The following is a 15,089-nucleotide window of genomic DNA, read 5'->3' on the forward strand; positions in this document are numbered from 1 at the left end:
GGAAAGTTCCATATCAAATGGCAAAATCAAAAGCTGAAACACATCAAACGAATAACAACTGTCATATTCCTTACTTTCTATATTAACGTATGATTATAAAAGCTGAGTGTTTAGTCTTTTGAACCTGATCTTTATTGACAATATGACAGCTATATTACGAAGACCAGGCACTGCAAGCCGAAAATCGGTAAAGCTTGTGACGTCGCGTACGGTGTTGGTGTTAGTTTTGGTAACGTTATTTTGACGTTATTTTTCATGCATTGTATAAATAACGTCGTACTTTTTTTTATTTCGTGCAGCTCAATCATACAGCATAATTTATATGAGCGGTTCGCTTGACTTGCTACGTATAGAACCGAAATGCAAAAGCGGCACACATTTTTTTTAAGTACAGTTAAAGTAAACGGGAAAATAATATTCATTTACATTAGTATCCCCTTGGAAGATATTTTCTCTTTCTTTTGATTGAAACAGGATATTTAAAAAAAAAGTTTAAACCACTGTCTTTTCTGCTGTTTTTCTTTTAGTTTAAACATATTTATTTATAGTGGATTGGGAAACAAGTTATTACAACTTATTCAACTTTGAAGGTGCGAGTGCTTCCTTGTGAGCCTTAGCCTGCTCTTTTCGAAATCTAAAAGGGTGACTTTTATGTGCAAGAGATATTGCTCTCTCTTAATAAAACACGGGTCAGTCATTTCTCGCCCCCTTCCGACGGACTATCATTGTTTCACAAGACAATCGTACTCGCAAATGGTGTCAAGGGCTTATTCTTTTATCCGCTTTTGATAATTTCCGAATAAAAATGTTATTAGTTGAATCGTTTGTTTCATCGCCTGTATTAAATGTTAAAAGAATCAACAGTTGAAAGCAAATTCAAAATTAACCACAATAAAATTAATTTAATCAAATTTGCCAATTTCATAAACAAAAAGAAATTTAATCTCAACTATGAACAAAAAAACAGATGGGCGCAGATAAATTTAACGCGAAACTACTAGGGGACATTTTAACGCAGACATTAGAGCCCATTTTAGCGCAGGATTAATCCGTTCAGCATTATTTTCGATAGCCAATTTTAGCGCAAACTTTTCTAGTTGAATTATACTAAAACCACGAGCATTAATTTATGCTGGTTTAATATTAAAGTTGTATGTATATATATGTTCACTTTGGTTCATCATGGAAATAAAAGTAATTCTATAGTTGTCACTCAGCTATTTACGTTTTTCTTGATACTATCATTAAACAAACAACAACATATATAACAATACAATGTATAGGCGAATGTGCACCACAATCTAGACAAGATAAAGAGAAAAATCAGTTCCTACTGCAACTTTATCAACAGTATTGTACTGATTGTGTATGGGTTTTCTCTTCCAGATCTCGCGCATGGGTCTTTGTTTTTTTTATAATAAAAAGTGTGCTAACAAAATAAATGTTAAAACAAATATATAAAGAAAAATGCAAGGATAACTTAAGGATTTTTCATTTATCCTTGTATGTGCCCATCGAAGTTAATAAAGAAGCATGCCAGCATTTTTTATCCTTGCATGTTCATATGTCCCTAGAAACACACTATCCATTCTTTCTGATTTGAAAATGTGCAATATAAATTGATCCTTTTTCTATTATAATCGTTCGTTCTAAGACACCAGGTCCCATGTACTGAATAAAGAACATTCAAACTAGTCCCCCAAACTGCCTCAAATAAAAGATAAAAGGGGAGGGTTTCAGAAACATTAAACCTGTTAAGAAAGTTTTGAATAAGCATTCAATGACATATTTGTCGCTGGACGTCAGATAAACAATGAATCAATACACAAAAAAATGCGCCAATTTGGGTTACGCAATGTTTCAAACAATCTCATTATTATAATTAAATGATTCTATTGGGTAGAGAAATTAACAATTTGTTAAATCAAATTGACAATTTGTTAATTTTAATTGATAATTTGTTATATCAAATTCATAATTTGTTATATCAAATTCATAATTTGTTATATCAAATTCATAATTTGTTATATCAAATTCATTAATTTGTTATATCAAATTCATTAATTTGTTATATCAAATTCATAATCTGTTATATTAAATTCATAATTCGTTATATCAAATTGGAAAGTTAATTAGCATGGCACGTAAAGGCTTCCGCAATTTTCGACTTTAGGCACTACATGTCAAGTTTTACAGGACGTATAAACGTCAAAACAAGTAAAAAAGCATGGTGTGACATTATGACTAGACAAAAGTAGTCGCTGACTGTGTCGTTAATACTTCCGACATGTGATCGAAAATGGGTGCAAAAAAATCCCTGAACAGTAGATTTTAATGTTATATAGTATTTTTGTGCTATTATAATTTCAAATTTTCCCCCCTCCAAAACTGTATAATATGACTTATCATACTTGTAATAAAAATGTAAAAAACGGCGTTTTGTGACATTTTGACTAGACAAAAACAAAAAGATCGCGTTTATTTTTTTTCCAATATTTTCTCTTAAAACTTCGACACAATTTTTTCTCATACACTTAAAAAAAAAGTTTTCACGTTTGAATAAAATTTCATATCGTAGAAAAGACTGCAACTGCCTATTACTTTTCATAAGACACTTAACAAATACGCCAAAACGTCAGAAAACGGCGAGTGTGACATTTCAACGGATTTAATAAAATGAACAATTAAGGACATAGTTTAAACAATACTTACTAATTGAAGACATTGAAATGTGTATATTTATTGTATAATTTTGACACAGGAAGGGTGGATATGTAAATTGTGGTTTGGATCTGCAGCATTCGTTCGAATTTTGAAGAGCTCCAAAAAATATGCGAGATTTGGGTTTTGTGACAGAAATACAAATTTCAAAAAATCATTAATTCTGCCACGATCTTTTGAAATGTTGTAACACAACTTTTTATTTTTTATTCCTTATTATATACGGAATAAAAAGATATATCATTTTTGGAATAATCTATTTGAATTACCTTTAAAAATCACTCTTAACTTCACCCCTATCCATATTTTTTTTCAATTTTCGGCTTACCACAAAACAAAGTGAACTTTTCGTCCTGGTCAGACGCGTCCAGTTAACGATGACGTCATAAATAAAACATACACCATTAACTCCAAAGACTACTCTTGCTAGGAGTACAACTTTTTTTTAATAAGTTTAAAAAATGACAAGAATAACTTCAAAGCAACGCTGATCATATGTCGCGGTGTTACTTGTCTACACGCTCAAAATCAGTGCTATTAGGGATCATTCGAGTATCAAAATGAATAATAATATTGATTTTAAGGCATATTCCATTTCTACTTTTAATTACGCACATTTTGATATATACATTTATATAGTTATCAATTCCGAAACTTCTAACAAATGCAATAAAGGCGAACTGGAAAGCAAAACCCGTATTATCACCAACACCGTACGCGACGTCTGTACAAATCGTATGAAGATTTATAATATGACTCTGACTCAATGCATTTTTAACCTATTGCAATTATATGATGAATATTATTTATATATTAAAACATCCGCATGCATATAATTGCGTATGGTTTCCCCAGTCCTTTCGATATGAAAATGACGGGAGGCGGATTTCCTCGTATACAGGGGGTTAATGTTTACAACTAAGCTACTTCGTCACGTGTTGAGTTGAAGTCATCCCTTCATTTTTTACGGACGGTGATGGTTGACCGTTATTAAAAATATCTGTCCAACAGAAGACCTAGGGTATGTTCCATTTTTTGTTTACCCAAATTGTAACATTGCCAAATACGACTTATCATCAGACTAACTTAGGACGAGTAACTCAACGAACATGATTTCTTATCAGCAATGGAAGTATTAAGTTTGCCTTCAGTAAGTTCGAGTATTCGTTGATGCAATAGCATAGGGATAAATACAACGTTTTATGTGCTTGTGTGCATCTAAGTTTGAGTATCTTCTTGTACTGTATTAAATACTCGAGATTTAAAATGGAAGGGTTGTTTTTTTTTAAAAAAGTATCAAACCCCGTCAATATAATCGAGACCTAAGCAACTGTCATACAAGTGAGACTTAGCTAGCCATAAAATCAGGTTTAATGTTAAATTCACCATTATTTGATTGTACATAGTAAGCAAATGCTCTACCACGTCAGGAATATGACAGTTTGTTTCAATTAGTTTAATGTATTTGAGCTTATGATTTTGCCGTTTGTCTTTCCGTTGGGAATATTCCTAGAAGTTTGGTATTTTTGTTATTATACTTTTCACATATGAATGTACCAACTTTACTTCTATGATCTGTAGGTGCCTATTCTTGTTAATGTGTTACTGCCTTGTCCAAATCTACTGTATGGTTTATCATTAAAGAAAAATACACTTAAAATGACATTTATTCATTAAAATGACATTTATTCATTACAATGACATTTATTCAGTAAATATTGATTTAATAATTTGGTCGAATTTTTATCAACCTGATATTAAATATCCAGAAAAATAGCTGTTTTTATTTGCATGAATTCTTGCAGCTATGTGCCTGTGTTGAATGTACACCCGGTCGCCTTTTTTAAGATTCATCAAAAGGAGCGAAGTCTCCGTGTTGAAATGTCCACCACTACTCGTTGTGCCATATGAGTAAACGCTTCCATTTTTCATAACCAAATAAAAAAACTCGTGTCCCGCAAATCCCATTATAGTACAGGACATTTGATAAATTCCTTGCTTTGGAGCTGTGAACACTCCTCTCGAAGGGTTAAAGGCACCTCCTTTATTTATCCTAACATCAGCAAATTTGAGTACCTCACTGCCAACAGCATACAGGTCATTCTTTAAGAATGCAAAGAACGCTACTGAACTTCCTGAAAAAATAGTTATATTTGTAGTAACAATTACACACAATGTAATGAAGTATCATGTTCATTCAATAACAACGTTACACGCGCAATGTCTTTGCATCAATATTTCAACTACTGAGTTTATTGTTGTTTGTTAATTTTAAAAAGAGAAATGAAGAAAACAACTTTTGTCATACAAACTTTTATATTGAGCGTTTCTTTTGAAATATCGTCAGACTTTTTTTTAAGTTTTTGTGTGGCTCTATATTTTTTTTATTAGTCTATATACTCACTTCTTAAATTCGTCATCTGTGATTGAATCTGTCGAACATTTTGCTGAATTGTGCGTACTTTATTTTCGAGTTGTCCTAATTTTGCTTTCTTAACCATTCCATTTTTAATGACATCTATCTCTTTCCGAAACGAATTGAGTTCCTTTCCATTTTTAGCTGCAATGGTCTCTATCTTCTTCAAACCATTTTCTGCGAAAACAAATTCAAACTAAACTATACAATTACATGTAATATAAAAAAAAAATCCAAATACCGTAATAATCTTATAAAAACGCGAACACCATAATGATGTTCTACGTTTAATCAAATTGAGAGAATTTTTCCAGACCTCTAAAGAAAGGACCACTTGGACACTTAAGAAACCTTTCCTGAACGTGCTTAACAAACTCATTGTATAAATCTGGATTAAAATTTGTTCACCAGACGTGCATTTCGTATACAAAGTCGCATCATTGACGCTCGAATCAAATGAAGCATGAAGTTGAAGAGCATTGATGATTCAAAAGTTTCTCAACGCAATCTCCCTCTTATTGTTAACAAAACTTTGAATTTTTGAAATACTAAGGCTTTTCTACTTCAAATATAGATTACCTTAGCTGTAGTTGGCAAACTTTTAGAAATCCAGGTATCTATGAAGAGTTTATTATGATCGGAAGAAAAGTACAAATGTAATTTCATTTGTAATTTATAAACATTAAATAAAATATTAAGAAGGAAAATCACAAAAATACTGAACTCCAAGGAAAATTCAAAACAGAAAGTCCCTAATCAAATGGTCACATCAAAAGCTCATCAAACAAATGGACTAGAACTGTCATATTCCAAACTTGGTACAGGCATTTTCTAATGTAGAAAATAGTGGATTAAACCTGGTTTTATAGCAAGCTAAACCTCTAAAATGAATTGTGTATGACAGTCGCATTAAATTTAATTAAAGTGACAATGATGTGTGAGCAAAACAAACAGAAATAATAGATTAAAATGACAAAAAATGAGGGTACAGCGGTCACCATTGTGTCATAATCACTTTAAAAACAAATTATCATGCTTTATGAGTTATGTCATTTTAAGATTTTGCTTTTTTTTAATAAGACGGAATACTTACTTTTAAAATCTTCAATCTGCTTTATCAATTTATCATCATTATCTTGAGGTTTCGAAGTTTCAAGTTTCTCAAGTTTGTTTTGCAGAATACTGTTCTTTGTCTCAGCGTCTTTTCTGTTTTCGTCAACAGCATCTCGTAATTTTCCCAATGTTTTGCCTATTGCGCTGAACTTTTGTAGGATAAACCACGTCAAAGGATCACTTTTCCCATCTTTGGTCAATCGTTTGACCTTTGAATGATCTGGGTTCGAAAAAGTAAATTTGACGAACAACAAAACGAACAAAGCGGAAACCTTCATGTCGACTAACAACACAACACTAAAAGCGATAATATTTTACTAAATACCTGTTCGCGTGAGAAAAATCAAACTTGGAACAAATATACCTTTGAAATCAATATACATGTATCAAAATGATGCCATTTCGTCTTCAATAACTTGAACTATCGATAGCTTTCAACAACGCGTAGAATCCGTTTTTAGAAATTAGTTCATTTCATCGAAATTAAGCGGGATAGTTCAGTACCATTTTAACTTTCTAGGATTTTTACGTTTTCTACTCGAATAAAGGCTGTCCAATGTCAATCAATTGTACATTTCGATAAAAGCTCATAAGGCCAACTTAGATTCTCCTGACAGATAATTGATCACAGTTTCCCGCAAAGGAGATTTAAGGAAATATTTCTTTCGTTACTCACGTAATATCTCTCAATAAGTCACGTGACATGCTGAATTATGTTGAAAAATTGTATAATTTAAGTGGAAAAGAGGTAGTGACAATTTTTTAAAAGATTAAATGAATTGTTTTCACGGAACTAGTAATTCTCAAAAAGCCTGTTCTGGTGTACACGAACTAAGCCTTAACGAATGTTTACATGTGAAAGGGAGACATCACTATGTTTTGTTTATCTCACATTTTGGCTTTACGGAACAAAGAACGAAAATGAATATTTCCAGACTAATAGTATTTATGTAAAAGTACTTTTTTCGTCCCGGTGTTGTTGTTGTTTTAAATTTCAGAATTCTCACACCCTTCCCCTATTTTCTTTCTCATCATACGCCGATGAAAATTATAACACTCGAATGCATACACCATGACACCTTTTTACTTATTGACTACATGTTATTTTGTAATCTACATAATAACAGTCAACTAAATTGAGCCAAAAGTCTGATAAAAGATTTAAATGTTCGCTTTTGTCTATTTTAATTTATCAAATCTGGGGGGGGGGGGGGTCCTATATAGCTATACAAAGGGGCGTAAGATACGAACAAGGGAACATAGAGAAACTGATAACGCGAAGTCACCGAAATGACACGAAATTCTACAAACTTTTCATAAAAAACCTGACCGATACGAACCCAAACAAAGGTAATCAGATCCTCCTCCACCACAGTTTGAGTTCGACTAAGGCTGAACAATGATTCCGCTGGTTTAAGTTAATTAATTACTTAGATCATATTTTGAGCTCCTGATGCCTTTTCAATTTAATAGAATTAAACTGTGTTACAAAATTTTGAATTTTTTGAAATAATAAGGATTTCTTTTTTACCTCAGGCATAGATTACCTTAGCTGTATTTGGCAAAATCCTTTAGGAATTTTGGTCCTCAATGCTCTTCAACTTCGTTTTTTTGGCCTTTTTAACTTTTTTGGATTCGAGCGTCACTGATGAGTCTTTTGTAGACGAAACGCGCGTCTGGCGTATATACAAAATTTAGTAACGGTATCTATGATGAGTTTATTTACCCAGTAAGACTCAGTTATAAATTGCATTTTAAGAGTGTATCTTAGGTATACATTTATATCCTTGAGTTTAATTCCAATAATATGACATTGCACATCTTTGTGTATGAAAACTAGTGTTTGCAGCTAAATGTTTAAACGATTTTAAGCAAAGAATCACTATTCAATTCTTGATACGTAGGTAATTCAGTGTGCACCACATTTATATGTTATTTCTTCGTAGACAGAAAAAAAACCAATGTTCGTTTTTAGGTCTATTTAATGTTATATATTTGCTTATACTGAAATTATATTACGTTGTGTTTTTAACTTTTTTTGGTTTTTTGTTTTATTTTTAATTTTATTTTTAAACATATTTCCACAATACATAAGATTTCAATAGGTGAACATACTTCTGGATCTTTCATACTCATTAGCATAATTTCCATTGTTAAGACATTCCACAGAAAAATTAAATGTACTTTCATTTGAATTTAAAAATAAGCGTGATGCTCATGGTAGTAAAAACTCTGTCTAATTCGCTAGGTTAAATTCGGGAAAAGGGGCGGGATTGTAGTTGCGTTATTAAATAACATATCCGCTACCATCTCAGTCAGGATCCTACTTCGTCAAAATTATCTCCCCATTACGCCAGTTCATTTTCACAATCGTAAAAATGGAAGCCATTGTAGCGATGACGCGCTACCAATTTTGCTCTTGGAAACCGATAAATTTATCCACATTGCACCAATACGATCCTTATATGTCAGTTATATTTTAAAAGACAAATGTATCAACAAGCTAATGAGCATCAGTTAATGATCTTGTCTGCATTGATTCAACTTAAAACTATTGTCTGATCGGTTGTTAGGTGGAATTTTCGAAAAATCATAAACATTTAAAAAAAAACTAATTAAATATTTCGTGGAAGGGCAGACTAGATTTTTTTAGTGGTTGAAGACTATAAACCCTAGTTATCACACACAAAAAATTAGAATTTTTCGAAGATACTAGAACACACCCGTGATATCACGGGTCCGTGACTGAATTTAAGTATATAACTATGCGCAAGCCTTATTTTAGTATTAGTATTGTCATCTGATAAAGTCATGCCGATTATAAGATACACAGTTTTTCTCTGCTTTCAAGTCTTTCTGTTTGAACCCGTCGAACTGAAACAATAATATTAATTATTTGGAAAACAAAAGGTCCTGGAATGGAGTATTTTTAAATCAATCGGATTGTCCTATATAAGTTATAAATAAAGTTGAATTTTTTGCTTCGCTGTTTTACGTCATGCCCACTAACAAATTGAAAACTGTACCTATACGCCTTATTTTTAGTCCAGATTTTTAGTATTCGTATTGTTATCTTAGAAAGTCTTACTGATTAAAATACTACAATAGGTAACAATTTGACAATTTAGTAGTGTCAACCCTGTGGTTATGACCCGTGTATATAACATATTCATCCTGAATACAACGTTTGATGGTGCGCCTGTCATATGCGGAACGTACAGATAAGGTAATAGGTAACAGGTGAATATACTATTGGTATCGGTAGCGGACTCGACCCGGAACTTCTTAATTATTGGCAATATTAATTACGTGGAAAACAAAAGGGCCTGGAGTGGTGTAATTTTTAATCTACACCTTTGTACTATATTAGTTATATATAAAGTTGAATTCTGTGATTCGTCGTTTTTACGTGATGACGGCTAACAAATTGGACCTCGTAATTTTAGTATTATAGATGCATTTTCATCATCCAACTTGTAAGACTGTCGTCAAGTACTTTCAATAAAAAAATAGCTATTCGAACACACCTTCCCTGTTTTTGTGACTCATTAGATAGGTATTTCACTTGACCCATATATTTCATCTTTTAGTACTGTTATTTTTTTGTGTTATAAAGTCAACCTGTAGCTTTAATATATAAAAATGATAGAATCTGAAGCGAGACGATGTATGAAATATTCTTACTTTGAACGATATCAAGACAAAATACTCAACTCAAACACGCCCTAACATAAAAAGGTGCACTCGATTTTCTCTTTTCGATACAATTGTTACCTATTTTTTGGAATTTTTTCTTCAGTCACATAATGGAAGGGCAGACACGAAAATTACTGAACTAATAGATTGATATCTTTTCCGTACGTGGTAAATTTTTTTTTAAAAAATCGGAGGTTATGCATTTTTGTCATCCAACTTGAAAGATACCCATGTCGTCGACTTGATATCTAATATTTCTGCTTAACTATGTACTAGATAAATTGAAAACTTATGCAAATGGTGTTTTTGAAATAAAACACCTCGTAATTGAGAAGAAAATTGCAGTTTTGTTTGTTTCTATTAACTTTTTAAAAATTTGTCACTATAGTAAACAATACAGTAAACATTTATCGCCTTCTCTAATAGAGAGCTTCGATTCTGTTGTTCTATTTCAACCTGGTTTCCGACTGATCTGTGAAACGCAGATTCCACAACGGTCAACCAACTAGTGATGGCGTCTGTAAAATTCACGAAAAATGATTTCACCGAATTCGTCACTTGGAACTTTTTTGTTCAAAAGCTTTCCAGTGAGCAGCAACACCATTTTAGGTTTAAAAGGGTAATTTCATTTTTGCATTTTTTGTTATTCAAAAGTCTTATTTTCACTCAAAAATTAAAAAAAAATAATTGACACTTTGTCGTCTTGAAATATTTACTGTATGAAAAAGACAAGAAACTTTAAGAATAGCTAGTCTATACCTATGTCTATATTTTTAAGTAAAAATTGGTATAATGCCAACGACATAAGAAACATGACAGTCAAGTCGATTAAATTGTTGGCTTTTGAAAACTAAATTGACACTGCATCATTCATATACCATTGCTTCCATTGCTACGACTTACAAATAGGTGGCGTAGTGGCCGAGGTGATCATTTTGACAAAGTAGCATTCTGAAAGTTGAATTACAATTCTGTCTTACATTCGTATATTTTATTTGAACAAAGAAATAATCTTTAAATAAGAGGGTTATTTTATATTGACATGCATTAACATACACATTTAAATTAACCAAAGATTAAATTAGTAGTCGTCTATAAAATATGTTCTGAAATAAATTTCAGAGTGTACCATTCGTTGATTAGATACCAGGATTTAGTTTGATCGAAGTCTTAAAACCAAATGTAAAGTTGCTTCTTTATAAATATTATAATCAGACAAGGTTCTTCCGTCCTCCAGTTGCTTTCCAGCAAAGATTATACGTTGTTGATCTTCCGGAATGCCTTCTTTGTCACGTATTTTTGACTTGACATTTTCTATCGTGTCACTCCCCACGACCTCCAATGTAATCGTTTTCCCAGTCAATGTTTTGACGAGTATTTGATACTAAAAAAAAATAATAAACGATATTTTAAAAATGTTCTTAAATTAATTGGTACTGTTTAATTGTTAGAATATTTTACTTCACTGACATGTGAAATTGGATGTAGCATAGCATTTGCCCGCAGGTGTTTTACATTTTGGTTTGAGTGCTATGTCGTTTCATGGACGACAGACAGATTTAAAATAATATACAAATATCGAAATATATATAAAAAAAAAGAAAAAAAAAAAAAAAAGATTAAATTTATTAAACGTCTTGATATTAGTCAACGATATTTCTTATACGGGTGCCGTTAAGAGAAACGATTCTTTTCACAATGAATAAACTATACGTACGCGTAAAAAAGTGAACAAAAACACTAATACTAAAACAAAAAGGATTTAAGTATAAATAAATATTTCAGTAATCTTGATATTGTTTGTTTTTATTTTATTATGTCGTGACATATTCCGTCAAATGTATGGTATAACGACAACAAATATGCGAATTTAATTGATAACAGACATCCTTCGGTATGATTATGATGATATAAGATAAATCAGATCATTCCTTACATTTATAAATAAAACCAAAAAATGGTTGTATAATTCTTAAGTTTCAAAAACGACGTAGGGAAAGTATTTACAATGTACAGAGACGGCATAGATATACATATATATATATGCTTCTAAAAAGAATAATAATGTGCGATATGAACAGATGCAATTCCTAATTTTTAAGGTTACGAAAGTTAAGTTATCATATCAGTCTACGAAGACTGAGTAGAAAAAAACATTCCCACTTAACAGTACTGACCGATTCTTGACCGATATACTACATGTACTAAAATTTTAATTTTGACAAGGTTAAGTAATTCAAACAGAGGCTGCGTATTTATACATCACAAATGAATAGCACCGTGCGATTTAAACTTGTATCATTCTATAAATTCAGAGTTAGTGAAGGTAAAGAAATAACAACAGAGACTGTGTAGTATTACAAACCAAATGAAATATATGTCACAGGAAGTTACAACATTAACAACAAATCAATCACTATTTCGTTTCAAACACTATTGATGTGTATAAAGATTTGAAATGCACCTATTGTGCATCATACGAAATTCTTTATCTTGTTTAGTTGCATTTAATTTTAAGAAATACAAACCCCTTGGATCTCTTCTGCGAACACTGCAAAAATTTAGAAATGCAGAAATATTATAAAATTCTACCAGAACGCTACACCTTATATTTACGATATTAGTAAAAGTTAGTTTTTTAAGTTTAGAAAATCAGTAACGTTTTTATTTTCCGATAACTACTCAAAAAATAAAGATAAGTATGTGTGTTTCTTTTCATTCAAATAACAACCAGTAAGAAAATATTTGGAGGGAATAAATTCGGATTTTTCAAGGTCATGTATTTGCAAATATGAATATTTCTTAATACGTATATGAATTAATATATGCATTCGTTTAAAAAAAAAATCAGTTTTCAATTAAAATACTCACCCGCGAGGAAGAGAAAGATGAATAGGAAACAAGTGATTCTGAAACACAATAAAAAAAATTGAACTACAATTACACCTACATACGTAAATCGAACAACCACACCTCCCCCAACACACACTAAAAATGACCTATGACACGATAATATTCTGTTAAATCAGTGTTACCTGGCAAAAAAAGTTGTATAATTTCACCGATATTTCATAGTAAACAGTAAAGTATAAATTATTTATGTATGTATGGCACGTATAGTCATAGCAGTTTCTTGTTGGATATCCTACATTGAAATTAGAGAATTTATGAATATCCTATAGTCAAAACAGGTACTTGTTGAAATATCCAACATTCAAAAACGAGAATGGATGAATATCCTATAGTCATAGCAGATACTCGAGGATTATCATATTGTCATATCAAGTACTTAATGAATATTATATAGTCATAACAGTCACATGATGAATATCCTATAGTCATAGCAGCTACTTGTTGCATATCCTACATTCAAATACGAGAATGGATGAATATCCTATAGTCCTAGCAGTTATTTGATGAATATCATATTGTCATATCAGCAGTTACTTGATGAATATGCTATAGTCATAGCTGGATATCCTATTGCCATAGCATGTACTTGATGAACATCTTATTGTCATAGCAGTTACTTGTTGAATATCCTATATTCAAATAAGGATATTAATAAATATTCTATAGTCAAAGCAGGGACTTGGTGAATATCCGATAGTCATAGTTGTTCCTTGATGAATATCCTATTGTCATAGCAGGTACTTGAAAACTATCCGATAGTCATAGCAGTTACTTGATGGATATCATATTGCCAAAGCATATACTTGATGAATATCCTATAGTCGTAGCAGTTACTTGATGGATATCCTATTGCCATAGCATGTACTTGTTGAATATCATATTGTCATAGCAGTTACTTGTTGAATATCCTATATTTTAAATAAGGGAATTGATGAATATCCTATAGTCAAAGCAGGAACTTGGTGAATATCCGATAGTCATAGTAGTTGCTTGGTGAATATTCTATTGTCATAGCAGGTACTTGTTGAATTACCTATAGTCATAACAGGTACTGGATGGATATCCGATAGTCATAGCAACTACTCGTTGGATATCCTACATTCAAATAAGAGAATTGATGAACACCGTATAGTCGAAGCAGGTACATGATGAATATCTTATACTAGTAGTCATAGCAGTTACTTGAAGATATCATATTGTCATCGCAGATGCTGGATGAATAATCTGCAGTCATAGCAGTAACTTGATGAATATCCTACAATCATAGCAGTTACTTGATGAAAGTCCTATTGTCATAGCAGTTACTTGAGAAATATCTTTTTGTCATAGTAGGTACTTTATAAATATCCTATAGTCAAAGTAGGTACTTGATGAATACCATACTGTCATAGCAGTTTAATGAAGAATATTCTATAGTCAAAGCCGGTAACTGTTCAACATCATATTGTCATTGCAGTAACTTGATGAATATCCTATAGTCATAGCAGGTACTTGTTGGATATCCTACATTTAAATTAGAGAATTGATGAATATCCTTTAGTCAAAGCAGGTGCTTGTTGAATATCCTACATTCAAATACGAGAATGGATGAATATCCTATAGTCATAGCAGTTACTTGATGAATATCACATTGTCATATCAGTTACTTGATGAATATGCTATAGTCATAGCTTGATATCCTATTGTCATAGCATGTACTTGATGAATATCTTATTGTCATAGCAGTTACTTGTTGAATATCCTATATTAAAATAAGGATATTAATAAATATTCTATAGTCAAAGCAGGGACTTGGTGAATATCCGATAGTCATAGTAGTTCCTTGATGAATATCCTATTGTCATATCAAGTACTTAATGAATATTATATAGTCATAGCAGTCACATGATGAATATCCTATAGTCATAGCAGCTACTTGTTGAATATCCTACATTCAAATACGAGAATGGATGAATATCCTATAGTCCTAGCAGTTACTTGATGAATATCATATTGTCATATCAGCAGTTACTTGATGAATATGCTATAGTCATAGCTGGATATCCTATTGCCATAGCATGATTGTACTTGATGAACATCTTATTGTCATAGCAGTTACTTGTTGAATATCCTATATTCAAATAAGGATATTAATAAATATTCTATAGTCAAAGCAGGGACTTGGTGAATATCCGATAGTTATAGTAGTTCCTTGATGAATATCCTATTGTCATACCAGGTACTTGAAAAC

General features: G+C 31.6%; 1 long non-coding RNA gene across 1 annotated transcript; it reads right to left on the minus strand.

Annotated features, from left to right (window-relative positions):
* Nucleotides 1-4,370: 4,370 nt before the first annotated feature.
* Nucleotides 4,371-6,577, minus strand: LOC143042577 (uncharacterized). The gene is made up of 3 exons (XR_012968053.1): nucleotides 6,231-6,577; nucleotides 5,126-5,314; nucleotides 4,371-4,856 (listed from the first exon to the last, which is right to left on the minus strand). It is a non-coding gene; the product is annotated as an uncharacterized LOC143042577 (long non-coding RNA).
* Between the last annotated feature and the right edge of the window lie 8,512 nt (nucleotides 6,578-15,089).

This window comes from Mytilus galloprovincialis, chromosome 8 (assembly GCF_965363235.1).
Source record: "Mytilus galloprovincialis chromosome 8, xbMytGall1.hap1.1, whole genome shotgun sequence".
In the NCBI taxonomy this organism is placed as follows: domain Eukaryota; kingdom Metazoa; phylum Mollusca; class Bivalvia; order Mytilida; family Mytilidae; genus Mytilus; species Mytilus galloprovincialis.